Below are 18,687 nucleotides of genomic sequence, written 5' to 3'. Positions count from 1 at the left end.
TAGGCAGGCTCCAAGCTGATCTATTTCCTGATATCCATTTTCTTGTGTTCCCATCCTACACAGAATAGGGCTGACTTGTATAATCAATAGGACATTGTGGAAATTATGGAGTGTGACTTCTGAGTCTGGGTCATAAAAGGCATTGTGATTTCTGTCTTGTTCTGAAAGAACCAGCTATTATGTCTAGGGGACACTCAAGTAGCTCCCAGGAAAGTCCATATGACAAGGAACCGAGCTATCTGCCAACAGCTGATGAGGAACGGAGGCAATCCATGAACATCCAGTGAGTGAGCCATCTTAGAAGCACACCCTCAAGTTGCAGTAAAACCTTTTGATGATGGCAGCTCCTGCTGACATCTCCACCACAACCTCCTAAGAGACCTGGAGCTGGAACCACTCAGGTGAGTCAGTCTTGAATTCCTGACCCTCAGAACTATGAGATAATAAACGTTTACTGTTTTAAAGCCACTAATTTTTGGGTAATTCATTATACAGCAATAGATAACTAATATGATGTAAGAGAACGTGGGCTCTGATGTCACACAACTTGTGTTTGACACCTGGATCTACCACTTGCTAAGATGCATGACTTTGGGCAGATTATTAACTCTAGTACTTAGTCTTCTCGTCTAGAAAAATGGGAATATTATTGCCCACATTTCACAGAATTGTTGTGAAGAATTCAAGGAAGTAATGAGTGAAAAGATTGTTACATAAATGTTAGTGACTGTTGCATAAGTGTTAGCAGTTATTTTCTTTTCATTATTGTCAGAATGGACTCCAACTATCCACCTAAAGATTCTTCAAACGTCTTTTGTTTTTTGGCAACTAAGTGAATACATAGTAGAATTTTGAAGGCCTTTTATCCCATGTACTAGAATTCATACAACTTAGAATACCTCAATTGAATGTGGGGGGTCAGTAGAGCAAGTAATTAAGAGAAAAGGCTATTGTCAATATATTGGAAAACAAGACATATATTAGTACTGCATAATATTTCATATAAAAATAATAGAAGGTGAAGAACACGCTGCTACCCAAGAAAACAGGTAAAACTATATAGCCTAACCCCAGCCACACGTTTTCAAAAACAAAATGACAAATGTAATTTTTGGCCTGATTTGCTAAAGCCTAAACTACACATATTGGTTTTTGGTAAAAAATAAAAGATAAATAGCCAAATACTATGATGCTTTGCAGGTTGCTTGAGTTATCTAACCCTTCTTTAATCCAAGGGATTATTGAACAAAACCGATGTTCATTCAAAAACACTTATGAAATCTGTTGTGGATTACCAATATCATCAGTTAAACCTGTTTCAAATTTATTGCTTTCATTCAGGTTAAATAATAAAAGGGTCCATTTGTCCCACCACATGTATATACACGAATTCAGCTTTCATCATTCCCTACAAGTTTAATCCAGTGATTTATGTTTTTTAACGCATGTTCAAGGAATCTGTTGAAGAAACTCATCCAGACAGACAGAAGAGTTAGATGGGATTAATAGGGTGTATGCAGGATTTAAAGCTGGTTGATTCAGTTCAGAGTAAGTTAAAAAGAGAAAAAGAATATAACACTGTAACCCTCCTTGAGGTTCTAATCATTTTAATGACTTTAGCAAAAAAAAAAAAAAAAAAAAAAAAACAAAAAAACAAAAAACCAAACAGGCTAAGGTCAAGAAAGTTCACAGACAAGGATCCCCGTTTCTAGCAATACATTACATGAAGAAAAGTCATTGCTTCAGCTGTTCCTTTTTTTCTAACAGTGAGAAACACTGCTATATTTCTCTTAGAAAAAGTCTGCCTTCTATATAAGTCATCATATTAATGATTAAATCTGAGGTTTCAGAATTCTTGATTTCCTTGGTGAAACCATTGTATTTCACGTAACACCACAACCAACAGCAAAAACTAAGAAAAAATTGGGCGTGCTGACTTTATTTTTAAATGTTTATAGCCAGGCAATGTATTACTTTTGAGATCCTCAGAGAGCAACTGCTCAAATACAAAAAAAATACTATGACTTCATCTCATTATTGATGACTTGAACATTTAAAAACATTCAGTTTATGTCTTGCAAGAGCAAAAATATTGGAATATGAGGAGGAAAAATCTTCTGTTTTCCCCAGTAAAGCGAAGTCCATTCCACGCTTTCAGGTATTTTTTTTTTCAGTGATATTCTAATCTTTATACACATTAAGAACTTCCTTTGATAATATTGTTTCATTAGTGTAAAATGTATTTTAACAAATATGCCCTTTTCCATTAACTTCTTGCCAAACACAGAGGACAAATGGAGACTTGATAAGCATATTTTAGTGCTTCATTGACCCCGATATGTATTTCCAACCCTCATTTTGTTACAACTTTCATAGTTTAATGGAACACCTTGGGCCATGAAGTGTTTTGTGTTCATTAACTTTTAAAGAGGAAGAGATATGCTATCTGATTATTAGCATTTGGGACAGAATATCAAGTGCTCCTCATATTTTTCTGATTCTACCCACATCACAGACTAGATATAGGGACATGGCAAATGGGAAATAGAATTCGGTGTGTCCAACCGAACTTTGCGCGATGGGGAAATGTACTATACCTGTGGGGTCTTCACTGTAGCTGCCGCACTTGGCTGTTGCACGCTTGAAATGCCATTAATACAACAGAGGTGCTGGATTTTTAATTTTACTTGTACTAATTTGTTTAAATTTAAATAGCCACATGTTACTGGTGGCTGCCACCCTGGGCAGCGCAGGATTCGATGGCTTATGGTCAGATTTTCAAGAAGAACAGCTGACTCCACAACAATTGATGATCTTAGTTTGTAGCTTTGGCCACTCTTATTCCTACATTGATAACGTCTAAAAAGATCAACCTTTGGTTGTTTTTAAATACCATAGACTTAAATTTGCTAGAGAATGTCTGCTCTTTGTAGTATTTTGCATATTCAGACACCATGAGATTTAACTGCTTTCTATGAAAAGTTGCACTGCTCAGATAAAATTTATATTTAATTGTTTTCAATGTATTATTTATTAATACAACTGGGGTTCTTTCTTGTTCAATATTATCGTTAGTTTAAAATTTCCTCAAATAGGGGCCCCTGGGTGGCTCAGTCAGTTAAGCGTCCGACTTCAGCTCGGGTCATGATCTCACAGCTCATGGGTTCAAGCCCCACGTTGGGCTCTGTTATGACAGCTCAGAGCTTGGAGCCTGCTTTGGATTTTGTGTCTCCCTCTCTCTCTGCCCCTCCCCCGCTTGTGCTCTGTCTTTCAAAAATAAAAACAAACATTTAAAAAAAAGAAATTAAAAAAATAAATAAAATTTCTTCAAACGATTTACAAGAATTATCTTCAGAATACATACAATGCTATCAGATCTTAATTTCCTACTTATATGAAGAGGTAAAATATTTATCTCAGGCAAAATATGCCTGGAGATACCTAATATCATAATTATTTAAAATGTCATTTGCATGATGTCTTGAGTTCAAGTAAATTTGTTGAGTGAAAGGAAAGAATAAATATGAAAGTTTCAACAGACTCCTGCATTTTTATAATGGGTTGGGGTTTGACTTATGTTAATATACCTTTGATCCTTATTACTTTATTTTTTTATTAACGTTTATTTATTTTTGAGAGTGAGAGAGACAGAGTGTGAGCGGGGTACAGGCAGATAGAGAGAGAAAGACATAGAATCTGAAGAGGCTCCAGGCTCTGAGCTGTCAGCACAGAGCCCAACGTGGGGCTTGAACTCACAAGCCGTGAGATCATGACCTGAGCTGAAGTCAGACACTTAACCGACTGAGCCACCCAGGTGCCCCTTATCCTTATTACTCTAGTTGTGAAATTTTTAAATCATCATTTCATCTTTTGTTTTTAGTTTCTACAGTGATGTATTGCAAGATTATGGGCAGGGCATTCAGCTTCAAGTTTTTTGTGTATTTGATTTCACTTAAATGGGTAATGACATTATGATCTGCTGGCAAGTTATTTAAAAACTCTGATTGACCAAAACTAGCTAGGAATAACCTAATAGCAACCAATACATATTTGTGGGAGTAGGAATATTTTTTAAAGTTCATTGAAATACCCCAGAATTTCCTTTCTTGTATAACTCTGTATGCAAAATCCTTTCTTCGTTTGTTTATTTCTTTGGATTTATATATGCAACCAAATTCAGAGAGTATGCTGTGTCTCAGTACTCTAAATTCCTTATTTTTCTTTCTCAATTTTTGTTATCTACAGATAAGCTCTGTCGTGTACCCCACAAAGGGCTGCAGTATCTTAACTATTCCAGCCCCAATCTATTCTGCACTGTCAATCACATCACCTCCCAAGGTGCTTCACTGCACACAAATCAAGTTTGAGTCAAGTTTACTTCTAATCAATAGATCCTTATAGATTGTTTTAGTATACCTAAATCACTTCCCAGAAAATATCTTGCCATCTCATTTCTAATGGGAAAACATTAGATGAGATTTCAATCTGGGCCACTAAAGAAGAAAGGCTAATGTACTCTTCTGATCCATCAGGGCCCTAAACTCCATGTAGTTCTTACATGAAATGGGAAAATGTTTTCTCTCAAGTCAAAGACACACACAACGGGAACATTGTAACTTGGGGGGCAGTGGAGAATGAAGAAAAGGGCTGAAGGAAGTGCCTGCTGCTAGATTGTTTCCACACTGTGGAAAGCTTATGCATTGCCTTGAAATCTGCAATGTGGTCAGGCACGCGAGTTCTAAAGTGAAAAAAAAAATCTGGAAATCTTTTTTTTTTTTTTTTCATTTTAGTAAATCAACAGCAAATGTAGCTACTGATGCTACTTTGAATGTGATAAAAACACAGTCCATTTATTATCCATATTCCAAAGATATTTATTGCTCTAATAAGACAGTTAAATAGTATGCTAAGCAGCTGTTCTTAACAATCTGTCCTGTTCTAGAGCTAAGGGGAGTACTGAGAAAATTTGTATTTAGATGTTGTGCTTTCCAGTTAACAAAATGCTCTCATACAGATCATCTTATTTAATCTTTGTAGCAGCACTGTGAGAGTTAGTATGTCCTTGAACCGCAGTCAGGAAACTGAGGCTGTCATAGACAGGGAGTTGCCTGTGTTCAAACAGCTGGCATTCTAGAGATGTATCTTTAAACATGCACAGAAGATCCCAGAAACTGCCTTCTTCTCATTATAATGTACCACAAAAATGGTTACTTATATTTACCATTTTACTTTTCTGATATTTTTTTTTTTGTTGTTAACGTTTATTTATTTTTGAGAGTGAGAGAGACTGAGTGGGAGAGGGGCAGAGAGAGAGAGAGAGAGAGAAGGAGATACAGAATCTGAAGCAGGCTCCAGGCTCTGAGCTGTCGGCACAGAACCCAATGCAGGGCTCAAACCCACAAACCATGAGATCATGACCTGAGCCGAAGTCAGATGCTCAACCCACTGAGCCACCCAGCCGCCCCTACTTTTCTGATATTTTAAATGAATATTTACTTCTGGAAAGAAAAAAAAAGAGAATTTTGGTCTAGGGGACTCCTGGGCAGACCTACACTCTTTCCTACACTATGCTGGAGTTAACTATGCTTCAATCTGCATAATGTTAAGTTCTGTGTGAATTAGGGTGGAGGCTACTGAAGGAAGTTCACTGCAGAGGTTTTGCTAGAGCTGGGATGTAGACCAGAGTCAACTGAGCCCTTAGTACTCCTCTGAGAACACTTGAGTATGGTGGGCCACTTCTAAGATGGCTCCCGGTGATGCCCTCCTCCTAGTATTCATGTAAAATCCCCTCCCCTGGAGTATGAGGAGGTACCTAGTGACTTGCTTCTTATGTGTCACTTCTGAGATTAGTTTACAAAGAGGTGACTTTGGTTTTGCCCACTCTCTGTTGCTTTTTTGCTTGCTCATCTTGATGGAAGCCAGCTGCCATTCTCCAGGCTGCCTTATGGGAGAGCCTATGTGGCAAGGAACCGAGGGAGGCACCAGCAAACAACTAGTGAGATACTGAGGCTTCTAGTCCAACAACACATGAGGAACTGAATCTTGTCACCAACCATTTGAGGGAGCCTCTTGTCGAATCTTGAGGTGACTGCAGCTCTGGTGATCACTTTGACTGCAGTCTTCTGAGGACCTGATCCAGAGGATCCAGTTAAGCTATGTCCCATTCCTGGCCCACAGTATTTGTTGCCTTACACTGCTAGGTTTGGGAAGTAATTTGTTACACAGCAATACATAACTAACACATGAACAGAATTGCTTTCCTACCCTTTAGGTACACAATGCCCTTCCCACTATCGAGAATTAATTTTGGAAACGGATTTGATGTCAGTAAGTGAAAACTGCATAGTGGATAAAATCATTGCTTTGGGATTAGAAACATCTGGGCTGTGTCTGGATTTGCCATTTACTACTCTAAGACACTAGGGAAGTTATTTACTATCTCTGATCCTCCTTTTCCTCATTTGTAAAACTATACTATCTACTTCGTAGGTGCTTCTTTAAGCAAGATCATGAAAACAAAACAAAAATATTTAGCATCTAGTAGGCACCCAGAAAGTATTACCTATTTTATGACAATTATTCCTTAATTTGAATTTAAATACATTAACTGCATCTACTCATTTGGTTTTGCATTCCTAATATTCTTATTCCTATGGAAAGGACCATCAATGCCATTTTTGTAAATACCAATGAACAAACATAAGCCATTCCTTTGGATAGGAGGAACCTAGGTACTCAAAAAACTCCCACTAAAAATGGAAATCATAGTGTCCTAAACATCAGGAAACTGTCAAGGAATAACAATAAAAACCATTCTAAAATATTTTGCACGACACAGAAATAATGTAAGTGCATGATAATAACTGGCAGGTAATGTCTTAAAATAGAAGCCAAGCTACAATGATTTTCACTAGATGCTTCTCAAATCCTATGGGTGACATGAACCCATTTCTTCTGTCACATTTCTGAAGAGATAATTGCAGGCACCAGTGTAAACAGCTTAACATTCACAGGTCATATTGAGCAATGTTTATAGGTATTGACAGCTAAATACAACATATCACAGCACCCCACACAATGTGGCATCTACCTAACAATGAACTTCCACAAATCAAAGTCAAAAAGTCAAGCTTTGCTTTGGTAAAAGGGAATATAGAATTATTTGTTGAATATGAATAGATGAATAATGAATGAAATGCTTTCCAGAATTATAGGTGTGTATGAAATATTACAGAAATAATATTAATGAAAAAAATAAAATTTTCTTTTATAATACTTAAATTTCTAGGCATTAACCCCTTGGATTTAGCAATTAAACAACAATTAACCCAAAATAAGAAAAACAAGTCTCTAAGCAATCTACTAGACAGGCAGTAAGCATAAAAAACATTTCCTAATATTCGCAGAATGTTAGTATGAAATATTTTTTTTTTTAAACTGAAAACCTCAGAGTGCCTGGCTGGCTCAGTTTGTGGAGCACATGACTCGGATTGTGAGTTCGAGCCCCACATTGGGTGCAGAGATTACTTAAAAATAAAATCTAAAAAATAAGCAAGAAAACTGACAAACTCATACAATTTACAAAAAAAAATTAAAAATGAAATTTGCTAAAATCTTAAATAGAAATATCTACTTGGAAATGGCAAATAAACAAATTCTCATATAAAATTACGTTTTCCAGCTGACAGTGTGTAATTTAATATTTGTGGCAAAGTGGAAACAGATAAAATGTACTTACATTTATTGGGCATGAGAAAAATTTAAGAGTAGGATATAGAGAAACATTTGCATTAGGAAAAAAGAGTTAGTTTCTCAATCTTTGTTAGTTATTTAGTATGTTAAACATACACAGTCTGGGTGTAATTGTTTCTAGTCTTTTAATGAAACTATGTGTGGGTGGAGTGGATATATTACCCACACTTGAGAATGTATATACAGAAAAAGTTACTGGTATTTCTAATTATGTTATATTTCTTAACTACCTAAGAGCTTCAAAAATTTTAAATTACTGTATATCTTATTTCCACACCCCCTCCTAAAGTTTCCGTATTCTGCTCATGTTTATCCTGTCTTCTACTCATTATTTGTTAAATTGTACTTTACTTTACAACCAGAAATACATATTGATGATTGTGAATGTTGATTAGTTTCTTCGGAAAGCCATTTACGCACTTGTTCTTGTACCTTGAAAAAGTATGCATTTGGGGCGCCTGGGTGGCTCAGTCGGTTAAGCGGCCGACTTCGGCTCAGGTCATGATTTCGCGGTCCGTGAGTTCAAGCCCCGCGTCGGGCTCTGTGCTGACAGCTCAGAGCCCGGAGCCTGTTTCAGACTCTGTCTCCCTCTCTCTGACCCTCCCCCATTCATGCTCTGTCTCTCCCTGTCTCAAAAATAAATAAACGTTAAAAAAAATTTTTTTTAAAAAGAAAAACTATGCATTGAAAAAAATGTATATTTTAACTTCTTCAAGAAAGATTTGAATCAGGAGTATTTTTATATAGGTGCAAACTTTTTGTCTTTTGTGATTTTCCCAGAAAGGCATGAAGTTTGAACGTAACAAAGCAAAGCAAAAGAAAATCTTGCTCTTCTAAGCTCTGTATGGTCTTTGCTCATATTAGAACTAGGCCAGGATACAGAATGTTAATTATCTCATGGAAATCCTATAACCAAAGTAATATCAGGTGCAAAATGAAGATTTTTATTGGATTTCAACAGAAAGAAAAAACAATGACAAGAGAGAAGAAGATTTTAAAAAATGAGAAATCTTGCAACTAATATTTATTTGGCACCTATTATGGGTCAGGTACACCAGTTCCTTGGGTTATATCAGTGAATAAAATCAACAAAAAAACTCTTCCCTCTTTAGGCTTACATTCTCATGGGGGGAGGGGTGCTTGGTGAAGGGAGAGAGACAGTAAGTAACAAACATAATAAATAAAGATGTGCCAAAGGTAAAAGAAAAAGTAGAGTTAGGGAAGAAAGTGTGTATGGAGGCAAGGTAAGGGTAGGGTTGACATAGGTGATATTATATAGGAGGGTGAGGGTACATAGGTCTTACTGAAAAAGTGACATTTGAGCAAAGACTTGAAGAAAGAAGGAAATTATCCCAAGCAATATCTGAAGAAAAAGCATCTGAAGCAGAGAACATAACTTCAACAAAAGTCTTAAGACAGGAGCGTGTGTGACATACTCAAGGAACAGCAGGAAGGTAAATGTGGCTGGAACAGAGGGAGAGAGGGAGGATAGGTTTGTGGATAAAGTGCCTAGGAGACTATACTTAGGGTGGTGGTACACATCTTTGAGGAATTTGTAAGCCATTGTGAGGATTGACTTTGACTGACTCTTGACTGATCAATTTTTTGTCCTTGCCTTTTTTTCCCTCCTCCTTCTCCTCCTCCTCCACCATGATCACTTTCTTTCTTTCTTTTTTTAATGTTTATTTCTGACAGAGAAAGAGAGTGCTAGTTGGGTGGTAGAGAGAGAAAGGGGGTAGAGGATCTGAAGCGGGCTACGCACTGAGAGCAGCAAGCCCAATACAGGGCTCGAACTCACGAACCGTGAGATCATGACCTGAGCCAAAGTTGGAGCTCAACTGACTGAGCCACTCAGGTGCCCCCACCGTGATCACTTTTATTGCCAAGGCATTTATTTACTTAATACTTGTCTTGATTTGAACAATAATAAGATTCTAAACTTTTAGGAGTGTATTTCCACAATTTTCTCCTTCTCATCATTTCTATTCAATCCAAATATATGTGTTGGATTCCGAATATGGGCAAAATTGTGCATTAGGCACATTTTAGAAATAGACTGTAGGGCTGCCTGGGTGACTCAGTCGGTTGTGTGTCCAACTCTTGGTTTTGGCTCAGGTCATGATCTCATGGCTCTTGAGTTCAAGTCCCCAGGTGAGCTCTGTGCTTACAATGCAGAGCCTGCTCCCCCTCCTCCCCTTCCCCACTCCCCTTCCCCCCACCTCATGCTTGCACATGAGCACACACACACACACACACACACACACTCTAAATAAATAAATAAATAAATAAATAAATAAATAAATAAAAGACTATAGTCTATATACTCTGACTATAGAATATGGTCCTCTGGACCACTATTGCACACGACACAATACTAAGTGTTTTGTATGTGTTAACTTATTCAGTCCTCTCAGCAACCTATAAAATGGGTGCTATTATATTTTTCATTTCAAAGATGAGAAAAATAAAGCACGGAGAGATTAAATAACTCATCCAAGAGATGCAGACTGCAAGCTAAAGAACTAAAACTTGAACTCAGGTATTTTTGACTCCACAGTGTGTTCTTGACCGTTCACAATACTGCCTTCTATTGTTATAATCCTTTACGGTACTCGTACTCTTTGAAATGTTTTCTCTACCCACTTGTTCATTCACCAAGTATTTATTACAATTCTACTGTCTTCTCAGTGCTGTTCAGCATTGTGGAGATAGGGCAGCTACAAGCCTCTATGGTAGCTTTGTGTGAATCAGAAAAAAACATGCCTATTCCTGAAGGCATTTTACTTTCTTCTGGCAGAAAATTACTGTAACACTCTGATCTTTGAAGAGCAAGATCTCTAACCATCATTGCTTGAAAATTGTCGTAATAAACATACAAATTTATTTTCAGGTCTAAAGGTAGAATATATCTGAAAGCCAAAATATTAGAGGTGTTTATGATGTAAATAGTATCCCTTAGATATGATGCCCTTGTAAAGTGCACAACCTGAAGTGCTGTACATGACACCACCATATGAGCCAAATAAAAGAAAACATTGCTCTCCAGAGATGAAAAATAGAGCACTCATAGTAGGTCAGAAAACTCACTTCTTTTCTATAAGACCTTCTGGGGTCTTATTGATAGACTCTCTCAAAATCTTCCATAGGAACTCAAAAACTCAGCAAAGTTGCAAATTATGATTTGAACACTAATAAGACACTAAAGTTTTAAGGAGTGTATTCTGGCCGTTCTTTTAAAATCATCTCTGATTTTCATCAATTCTATTCAGTTAAAGAAACACATGTTGAATTCTGAACAAGTGCAAAACTGTGTGGTAGGCATATTTTAAAAAATATGGACCATAGCCTGTTGGGCACAGACCATATACTGTGATGCACCGGAGGGCTATTGAACTCCACATGATGCCAACTCTGTGTAGTATTTATATCCATCACAGCTGACATTAATCAGTTAGCTACTTAGAAGAGGATTTTCTCTCATCGAGATCAGAGCATACCTATGCCATTACTTTTATATTAATTAGCACTTATCCTCAAAAGATTTTAAAGTATGACTGGTTATTAATTGCATCTTCACAAATAATAAAAAAGGAGGTTTGGGGAGGCTAATAGTAGGGCCAGGTTCAGTCAGGAATTTCTGACTCCAAAGCCCACCGCGCAGACTGCCTGTCAGCATATGGTAGGAGGCTGACCAGCTCCCAGGCTCTTGCAGGTTGAGAGAAAAATCGCCGGTGAAGACGATGGAAGAGAGAGCACACAGATCTTACCTGTGCCAGTTTCCAGCTTGCTTACGCCTACCCAGACCACGCACAACTCCTATTGTTAAGCAGCCAATTCAGATGACTAAACCCTGAACTGTACTTTCAAATGCATGAAATAGTCCCAGAGTTTGCTGCAAGGTTTCTTACATCCCTTTTCTTCTCCATGTGTCTTGTTTTTAGGCTTAATACTGTGCTTCCGAAAGAGTAATTTGAAGATATCAGGGAGTATGAAATAAGAAAAGCAAACACACATTCAAAGTTAACCGGGTGCCAAATACTATTGTGAGTACTTTGTTATATTCTCTTTTAAGAAGTGAGAATGAGGGGTGCCTGGGTGGCTCAAGTAGTTGGGCGCCCGACTTCGGCTCAGGTCATGATCTCACGGTTTGTGAGTTCGAGACTTGTGTTGGGCTCTGTGCTAACAGCTCAGAGCCTGGAGTCTGCTTTGGATTCTGTGTCTCCGTCTCTCTCTGTCCCTTCCCTGCTCATGCTCTCTCTCTCTCTCTCGAAAATTAAACATTAAAAAAAATTAAACAACAACAACAACAAAAAAGAAGTGAGAATCAGGTGTGGGTTTTTTTTTTTTCCTAAGAAGGAATGTTGAGAGCTTGATCTCAACTTGGAAATATATCTGGAGCTGAAAGTTTGGGTAAAGGAATGAATAGAAAGGAATTTTTGTACCTCAAACTCTCCCATGTAGCAACATGGCCCTGGAGGCATTGTCAACAAAGCAGTGGATGAAACATTTCAGCCACAGGAATCAGTGAAAACATGCTTATGAAATTTGTTATGACTTCATAGAATTCCTTCATTCAAATGGCCATTTAGTTTTTACTTATTCATGTAGTCTCCAAATGACTTGTTTGAGAAATAATCTTTTGGAGATATCATCACAAAGAAAGCAAGAGTTTCTCAAAACTGATAAAAATCACTTAATTTTTTTTCTCAGCTCCTTTTCTTCTTCTTTGTAAAAAAATCTGTGTCTATGCTCTGTTTTCCCTATCTTGTTGTCAGTCCCTACAGAACAAGGGCTAAGTTTTATGCCTCTTTGAGACTTTTAGTATTTACCTTCTACTTTGCACACAGAAGACTTCATTCATTTACTCATTGATGATTTTTGTGAGCACCTGCTATGTGCCAGGCAATGGATGGAGTGAGGGACAACAATGGCAAAATGGCAACAATGGCAACAATGGAGTGAGGGGCAACAATGGCAAAAAAAATAAGTTTTTACCAAAATTGTCACTGTTATAGAGAAGCCACACAATAAGTTGGCAATTGCATTAGGTACAAATATAGTATGGGGCAATATAGTGCTCATCAAAATAGAGGGGTACTAAGCTCAATCTAAGTTGGTCAGGGAGGACTTCCCATGGAAGGTGACAAATATTCTGAGATCATAAAGAAAGTAATAGTTAAGACGCACAAGGGCAGGACAGGTGAAGGTCACTACAGGAGCCAAGGCCTTGAACCCACCAGCAAGAGCTCAGTCTGCTCTGGGACCTTTCAATAACTCCTTATGGTTAGAATGGTGAGCTCTTGCTTGATGGAGTGGCATGGCAAGCAGGAGACAGCTCACAAAGGGGATTCCACCAATATTTGTTTCCAGTGCTCCTGAGGCCTTTGGTAGGTGACACAATAACAGCTGCAATCCCTACAGGTGTGCCTAAAAAGCAGGTGTCTACACAGGCCAGTCATCACGACAAAGACCAAGTGCCACTCTCACAGAGGACAAAACAAAAGGTGTTCTCATTACCAGTTGAGTCAGAGAGCAGTGTGAAATGGGGGAAGAATCCAAGGCGTCATCTCTTTCTTAACCTGCATACTATAATTGAGTTTTAGAAGAAAAGTGGCATCTACTCAGTAGATGGATATCTTTCAGATTCTCCAAACTTGTCTGATTATCATGTCTGTGACCTTTAGATAAACGTAACCTGAATCTTATAAACCACCTAGGCCTGCATAAGCCAAATACTTTTGTTCTATCTGCATTTTGCAAATTAAGCATCATCTGAGGGGATATATTCCATCGCAAGTAACTTTTGCTTCTCTCAACCTTTCCTGGCTCTGAAAGCGTTTCTCCAATATGAGCTAGGTACTGAACTTTGAAGAAGAGTCCACTGTAATAACAGTAAAGTTTAATGATGCATAACTTTGAGAGACTGACAAATTTCCAGCCAAAGTATTGATTCTTACAGAATTTATGAAGCACATGCTGTATTCTGTGTCATTATGGTCCATTTTTGGCTGAAAGAATCATGTAAAATAGATTTTTAAATGAGTGGTAATAGCCAGACATAAAGAAGGTATTGATGTGTGTCATGAAGGGTGAAATAGCATGCCAGATTAAAGCATATAACAAATCAAAAACAACAGTACCTTCTACTACTACAAATATAAATTTGCTTTTCCTCTTAATCACCCCCTCCTGTGTACCACTTTGCACATTTACAATTTCCTTTCTTATAGACCTCTTCTGAAGAGCATTAAAAATGTGTAAAATTTTTGCATAGTTGCATATCTTGCTTCGTGGGATACTAAAAGTTCAGAGACTGGTTCCTCAAATTTGGCAAAGTAATTGCTCTTATATGTAAATACTGCCCTTTGCAAATAACGCTAAAAGCCTGTAATCTAATCCTTATTACATGCATATAAATGGAATATTTAGTAGATCAATATTTAAATACCTTTATCAATTCAACAATTTTAAAACAGTACTGGAAAATTTCATTTGTCTTTCAGAAGCATGAAAGTTTATTCTTCCTGTATAACTTCCAGCTAAGCTCCTTTTTGTCCTCAAAAGATCGCATGGATGACATCCCTACATCCAGCCTGTTTTGAAAAAGAATAAAATTTAGTCCTACGGTCCTCTGCCGCTTGTTTTTGCCCTGTTCATCTCAATGCCTGTTATGAATTAGCTTCTCAAGAAACAATTGAAATGCAAGTCTTATTTCCCCCCAGTGTACATTTTGTTTTGACATACCGGGGGGAAAAAGTAGATTTCAAAAAGAGTAATTTAAACTTTGATTTTACGCTTCACTTTGGAATGCATGTTTATTAAATGCGTATCTCACCGACAGAGTAATCAATACAGATTGTGTAGTACATTAGGAGGAAACCATGTCTGAGATTATTAGAAAAATTAAATGCTTTTAGTTTTGCTTACTTGAGCAATATGTGAAAATTAACAGTTTAAACCCTTTCAGTCATCTGACCAGGCTTAGCTTTAGCCAGAACTCATGCTACTGTGGCTGAGCTGAGCACTTTCTCTCATTTATTTTTTTTTCCCCCCTGTCTCCTCCCCTCGCTGCTCTCCCTTCCCCTGGCCTTCTCTTTTCTCTTTCCTTCTCTTTTCCTTTCTTTCTCTTAGCAAAGCTGCATTTACCCTATCAGGTTAGCATTCTCCTGGTGAACATCAAATTACTAAAAGCCTACTTTTAAAGACTAAGATTTATACGAAAATATCTGCATTGAGATGGGACACAGAAAGAAAATTGATTGAGCGGCTATGACTCTCTGAGAGGTGGTGCTGTGTTTCCATCACTTTCCAGAAACCTCGTTAGAGTCAGAAAGAGAGGTCGCACAGGTCTAACCGTGCTAGGGACCAGTGGGTCCCACTCACAAATATATCTCCCCCACCTCCAGAAACCCCATGAGAATAAGCTAAGTCCTTTCTTGAACAGCTGCTTTTCAACAATTCAGGAGTTTATCAGCCTAATAAAAAAGTAACTTGGCAGTAAGAAAAAGGCTGAAAGTCTCAATAGGCTCTCCTTCGGCCTAGTGGAGCCTGAAGAACTCTTCAAGGTCTTAGTCAACAGTGAACAGAGGAGTTTGAATGAGCACTCATCTATACCACAAACTAGCTGCTGAGACACCCAGAGAGAGGTCAGTCTTTACATAAACATTTTTCCCAGGCCACAGGCAAGTAAGTTCAAAAAAAAAAAAAAATAGGCCAAGTCTAGATGGAGGATTAGAACAAAAGCTCCAGGAACAGGAAAGCGAGTCCCTTGCTCAGGACCATATCCCACAACAGTGCCATTTATAAACTGCATTTGACCTGAGGTGTTTCAATTCATGATGTCTACATTCATAGCTTTTTCCACTGGACTTTTTTTTTTTTAAAGAACAATTTCTAGTTTAATGGATTGATGTACTAGGAGAACTAAAATTTTAGAAAGCTATGACTTTTGGAAGCATTGTTTTAAAAGGTAGCTATGACTATACTCAAAGGTATTTGAAACGTGGAGGTTGCTCTTCAAATTTGGATCTTTATTTCCTTTTTTTTTTCAAACCCCTATATATAGACATATATACCACTATAGACATATGACGTGTCCATAAGTGTATACAATTGTAGCATTTGGTTGTGACAAACTAGTTTTACTAAAATGGAAGGTTTAATAGATAAAGTGAGGAACTATGTCAATGTGATAGCATATTCGATTTTGCAAATGAGCTATTCCTAAGGCAACGTGAATTGCTTTGCTTTTATGTTTCCACAATCGTTCGTTTCATTTGACAACTAACATTCAGAATCCATCTTTGATCTTGGAGGACTTGTACAAATCAAAGTACGATAAATTCTTACACTAGGGAACGTAAAACGACACGGACAGAGTCCTTGGCCTACAGCACCTGCAGACCCACCCAAGACCTGAGGTCAGGACTCGCTTTAGGTAGGCTTGGGAGGTGCTCAAACTTGTCTTCAGGCCTTTCAACACTGCTTTCTGCCACATTTACCACCGAGCATCAGGGATTCCAAAATTCCAAAACTCGTCAGTTATGGAGGATGTGTTATGTGCCATACATTTTCATTTATTGTTTCTGATGCTTACATCAACTTGCAGGATCAGTATGTTATTTCCATTTCACGGATATGAAAATGAGGCTCATTAAATCTAACCACTTCCAAGGGGCAGAGCCGGATTTCAACCCCAGGTCCGACTTCAAAGCCCCTCCTTAAGCTCCTGACATCATTATGGCTCATCATGAGACCTGAGACTTCCAGGTGGAGTTCACACCCAAACTTGTTCTTCCTGTTTTGAGCTCCTTATTCCCTTTGGCTTTCGGGCTTTGGGGTTTTGGAATATAGACAGTAATTAATGATTTTTTTTTTTTTTTTTTTTTTTGGTGGTGGAGGAGGATGGGAAATGACTCCACTTCTATTAACTTTTATTACTAGAATTCTATTTAGTTCCTGACAGGGACCTTTGGAAATGATACCTTTACCCAGAGGACTTGTAACGGGATAAATTTAAAGCAGCATGGCATATTGTTGATCACGCAGACGACATGACTGCCAATTTAGCGTGCTGTTAAGATTAGCCATTTGTGTTGGCTCGACAATGTTGTGAAAACTCCTGTTAGCTTCTTGGAACTACAAAACATGTGATGAGAAATTTTTCTTATTTTGCTTTGTGACTATCTGCCATTTGATTTTCACTCTAAAACATAAACTGACATCTCTCGCGTTTGTAACAGAATTTTCCCTTTGTGAATAAGTCCCTCAAAACACACTTGGTTGGCAGAGCAGCCCATTGATCTGTTGAAAATCATCAGAAATCCATATTTCCATCAAAGACTCCCTCTCTGAAATTTCCTGTGTGACTTTGGGCAAACCACTTAACCTCCCTAAACCTTCAAATATAAAGTGGTCATCATGAGGATCAAGGGAGATAATTTCTACATAACAGGGCTTTACAAATGGTTAACTATTACACAAACGTAAGGGTATTTCTGGACATCATTCTCAACCTGATTCATTCCTTCCGAAGAAGCAGTCCTGCAATATAAGGCCTTGACTTGAGTCTTCCGTGTGTGATATCCTTTTGACCCTACCCTATAAAGGAAGAACCGAGACTCTTAGAATTCTCTCTGCAATTTACCACTGCTCTGCCGATAATCATATGTCATGAGCACTGAACATTTTCTCCTTGGATTTCCTAATCCTGATTAAATGGTAAATCCTCAAGTTATTAGGTAGCAAAGGCTCATTTATCAAATCCTTAGAAAGAAGCTACTCTTTTTGGAATTTTTCCCTTTCCTATCAGTTCGCAGTTTATCTTTTATAATCGCAGATTGCTGTCCAGGCAGTCTACTTGAGATAGAAGGCAGGGAGTAACAGAACTATATGAGGAATGATAAATGATATCTCTCTGTTCCTTTCTTCTCATTTGCCTCCTTACATTTGGGGTAACAGGTACCTCTCCTTCCCATTCATGATTCCTTCTCTAAAAGTACCTTAGTGCCCCCTGCAGGTTACATGAATTTCTCCTCCCACAATCTTGTTTATCCTTTTTGTTTTTTTAACCCTCTCCTGAAACAGACTGGTGCTTCGCGTTTTTCTCAATGTGCTAGAATCTAGGACGGATGTCATTTATGGTATCCTCTGAAGTATTGAGAAAAATGACCCAACCGTGGTGGTTTTGATCTCATGTGCAATATGACTGTAATAATGGATCCCAAATATTGGGTGTAACATTGGTCGCTATGAGACCATTGACAGGTGATAAGTTATGGAAGGCATTTCCAGGCGGGAAATCTGAGGTTTAAAAGGCTAAGTGACTCCATAGGGCTCCTCAAACTAGCTTAAGGTGGTTGCAGGGCGAGAGCTCAGGTCTTCCAGAGTTTACTCACTCTTTTCTTTACTGTGTTTCGAATAGTTCCTTTTCTGTATTTGCAAAAAGCATCTGTTTTGTTTTCCAGTTGTATATCTCAAAAACCTAACCCTAAGAGCTACTAATGTCATCCATCTGACTTCAGTAGATAACTGATGGAGTAGGGCTTCTAGTATGCCAAAAGGATCTGCGTGGCAATGCTAATCCAATTTGGAACTACATCCTGGTGCTATTGCAAATGTCTCCGAGGTCAAAGATATAATTTAGTGAGAACTAGAAAGTGCAATAAACATGGAGGAAGGCTCATTTCTTGATTTACTTGAAAGTTGCCTAAAGCAAAGTACTCTAACACACAACCTTTTAACGATCCTTCTACTGAAAAGACAGAAATCTATAGGCTTTTTCTAGGTTTTATGATCTTGAACTTCTTGAACATTTTCTGAACCTTCTGTTTCCTGAGCTGTCACTCATTTGTCCCCAAATTATTAATTGGCATAATCAATTCTGTGTTTATCTTGCTTCTTCTAAGGGCAGAATGCCCATTGACTCAAATTATT

At 37.9% G+C, this 18,687-nt stretch overlaps 1 protein-coding gene and 1 long non-coding RNA gene across 28 annotated transcripts in view; one reads left to right on the top strand and one right to left on the bottom strand.

The window, feature by feature from the left end:
* Nucleotides 1–18,687, bottom strand: part of ADGRL2 (adhesion G protein-coupled receptor L2) — a 631,449-nt gene that overhangs the window by 392,724 nt on the left and 220,038 nt on the right. The gene's annotated exons all lie outside the window — the stretch shown is intronic.
* The window catches only part of LOC121027364 (uncharacterized), a 50,954-nt gene that overhangs the window by 21,010 nt on the left and 11,257 nt on the right, over nt 1–18,687 (top strand). The window contains exon 4 of the long non-coding RNA XR_005788683.1: nt 169–401. This is a non-coding gene — a long non-coding RNA (uncharacterized LOC121027364). The remainder of the gene's footprint in view (nt 1–168; nt 402–18,687) is intronic.

This window comes from Herpailurus yagouaroundi, unplaced genomic scaffold (genome assembly GCF_014898765.1).
Source record: "Herpailurus yagouaroundi ecotype Mexico unplaced genomic scaffold, PumYag 77, whole genome shotgun sequence".
Lineage (NCBI taxonomy): Eukaryota > Metazoa > Chordata > Mammalia > Carnivora > Felidae > Herpailurus > Herpailurus yagouaroundi.
Note: the sequence above shows the minus strand (reverse complement) of the source record. Positions and strands in the feature narration are given on the sequence as shown.